Source organism: Carlito syrichta, unplaced genomic scaffold, assembly GCF_000164805.1.
Source record: "Carlito syrichta isolate Samal-C Ts95f unplaced genomic scaffold, Tarsius_syrichta-2.0.1 Scaffold313565, whole genome shotgun sequence".
NCBI classification, from domain to species: domain Eukaryota; kingdom Metazoa; phylum Chordata; class Mammalia; order Primates; family Tarsiidae; genus Carlito; species Carlito syrichta.
In genome coordinates this window covers 36,247-37,972 of record NW_007257661.1, presented here as the reverse complement: position 1 = coordinate 37,972, position 1,726 = coordinate 36,247, and positions in this window count along the sequence as shown.

Sequence of the window (1,726 nt, the reverse complement as noted above, 5' to 3'; positions counted from 1 at the left end):
CAATAAAAAATATTTGGGAGTTTTCATAAGCCCCATGTCCCCTAGCCTACAATTATTACACCAATGGGCCTAACATGTCTGTGACAGAAAGCACCTGAAACAACCTAGAGATGTGGAAAGATTCCTCTCATGATCCTGAGTCTGTGGTGTTTTAGTGGGAAAGCCAAAGTGAAAATTCTACTTACACCCAGGGAAATGAGTTCCATTCAAACAAACCTGATTTTTCTCAGAGCTGCTACACTGCTGGTGGGCACTCAGGGATGGCCATGCTCACATCTGTGTCAAGACTTCCTTTTAGTAATGATCTGGCTCTTAGTTTTCAGTGGAGAGTGACATGTGCCAGGAGTAGGCAAACTTTTTCAATAAAGAGTCAAATTGTAGTCAGCTGATTGATATTGGATGTCTTCTTCTGTCTTTGACCGGGCTCTGCTCCCCCACCAACCAGCTGGGACTCTGCTCTCCAGCCTGGGTTGTCCCAGAGTGTGTACACAGGCTGCTCACAATGCCTGGGGCACAGCTCCCAGACAAGGCTGCCTGGGAGGAGGACTCCACTAGAGACAGGGAGTACAGGGAGACGACAAGCTGCGCCCAGCTAGAGAGCATGCAGACCCAGGTGGTCCACAGGATCCCTCTCCTCCTTGCTGACCCCAGTCCTGTTGAGAAACTGGCCCATTTCCCCTAGTATTTGAAGTCTCCTTTAAGGAAAACCAAGTTACATTTCCTAAAGAGAAATGTAATCTTCAGGGGTATAAGTTCCCTACAAGGGAAGGGACTATCTACCCAATTATCCACCACAATTTAACACCTCATGATTTTAACCCAGGGGAAAATGGAATTATTTTTCAGAGGGCAAGCCCCTTGTAATACAGGCTTCCCCCACTAGGTAAGTGTTCTAGTAATCCATCGGCATCAGTGTACCAGCGAGTGTTGTGGTGAGAGGTTGCGTTCAACTTCAGTGAATCTTTTTGGGAGAGTCTTTCAACATGCTTGCTCATTTCATGATGGGTGATTTACTATCACACCTGTCCACGCCATGTTGGGCGTTTAGCAGTTTTTGACCAAAGGCAGCATGACTTCCGTGCCCCACCCTCCCTATCTCATCCTGAACAACTTTTTTTTTTTTTGTCTCCCCAGATGAAAAGAATTCTCAAAGGGAAATATTTTGCCTATGTGGAAGAGATGAAACAGAAACCAGCAGGAGCACTAAACGGCATCCAAATTGATGAGTTCAAAAACTTTTTGGAGGAGTGGGAAAAGCATCTCGATAGTTGTATCGCATCAAACGGAGAGTACTTTGAAGGCGATTGAACTGTAAGCAAGTAAGAACGAACACACAATTTTTTATAGGTAAATTCTGGTGCTCTTTTGGTCCCCCTCGTATATTTCTAAAATATTTCTCCCTAAAGTGAGAAACCATATGCAAAGGTTTGAGTTGAGCCTCCACAACTAGAAAAATAAAAATTGCTTGGAGATTTACATCATTGCTGTCCTTCAGCCATCAAGACTTTAACAATATTGTAGTTGAGTTTCAGGTAGATGACTGGTTCTTGAGCAGTGAAATTATTTGAATAGCGCAAGGTAAGTCCTTCTGTTGTTGTCAGTGCTGGCTTCAGACAAGGGGCAGAGGGGGCAATCTGTCCTGTTCCTCCTCCCTTACTTGTGAATGTTTCTTTCCAGTCATCCATCATTTGGCTCAAGTCTTCCTGTAGCACCAGATCTAACACTT